Below are 1,516 nucleotides of genomic sequence, written 5' to 3' on the forward strand. Positions count from 1 at the left end.
CTCTTGAGTGGTTTGAACCAAACTTCAGTTTTACCTTAACTCAGGTAAGAAACGGTGTAAAAAAAGTTTTAGGATGCAAGGGGGGAGGGGTGGATAAAGTGTTGCGCAGGGGTTGGGGGCGGGGGCTAGCGCCCCTCTTATTGTACGTGACTTCCTCCTGAACTTAAAAATACAAATATACAAACACACACATGAAAGCACATCGTTCAACCAATGGGAGAGCGCGTTTTATCACCTTAAAGTTTTGACGGTCTGCAAGTGGAAAAAAAAAAAGGCAGAGTTTATTTAAACTGCTGGAACTCAGATCTCAAGTCTACGCTAGTTAAATACTAGAGCATGTGTTATCACCGTATGTCACTACGTTAGATCTACCTTCGTTCTCTGAATGGTGGAGAACCTGGGTTTCTATATATATATATAACACTTTATTATTGTTACTGCTGTAGAATACACTGAAGTCAATGAATAGACATGGTAATGTATGGAGACCAAAATATGAAAGTAACATCTTTAGTATATAAAGTATCTATAGTTTTAAATACTCCTATGCTCAATGCGCGCACTCGCACGCACACACACACACATACATACATACATATACATTCATACACACATACATACATACATATGAAATATTACAGTATTTAAAATATATATAGTACGTATTCAGTGATAAAAAAAAGATAAAACATGTATATATTTACTGCATCTATTATACTGAAAGAATAAACAGAAATGATTAACAATTCATGCTTGCTCCATCAAACATAATTAATGCTTTAATTGAAAGGAGATATTTACGCGACATTAGTTTGTTTGTTTATCTATATATGGTAACAGTATGTCACACTATAGATACTTTATCACCAACTCCCTTTAACCCATAAAGTGAAACAAAAATACTAAACGTTGTGGATGACTTGTTACCCTCATCTGTTAATATTATATGTTGTACATGTTAGAGTACTCTCACTGCTTCACTTAATGAAATACCTTTCAATCCATCTTCTTTTCAGAGTTCTTTACATTCTTCCCTTTTGCCGTAAATAATATTTCTTTTTAATGCTTAATGACAAGAGCGGAGGGAGGCTCCTAGCCATGAAATCAAGATGTTATTGAAGGCTTCTAGGTATGACTTAAAAAAAGACAGCCTTACAAACAAGGAAATCAAAAACAGGATCACAATGGCAATGTGACCCCACAAATTTTGGCCATTGCATGAGATGATCAGAACTGAGTTCTCGGAAAGACCTTTCTGCTGGGAAAAGTACCATGAAATAGAAGAAAAGGCCAGCTAAATATACAATGGTCAAGGGAAAAGACTAATTTTTGCTAAAGACATAAATGAATGGAAAGAGACGTTGACTGATCACGTGTGGTGCCCCAATAGTCTACGACCACGTGAACGTCAGGGTGAGAGGTGAAGTGACAAACTCTTGTGTCTCGTTACCTCCACTAGGCATGTCAGACACGAAGCCAGGCCCCACCTTCGCACGTGATGCATGCGGGCGAGAAT

This window comes from Biomphalaria glabrata, chromosome 17 (assembly GCF_947242115.1).
Source record: "Biomphalaria glabrata chromosome 17, xgBioGlab47.1, whole genome shotgun sequence".
NCBI lineage: Eukaryota > Metazoa > Mollusca > Gastropoda > Planorbidae > Biomphalaria > Biomphalaria glabrata.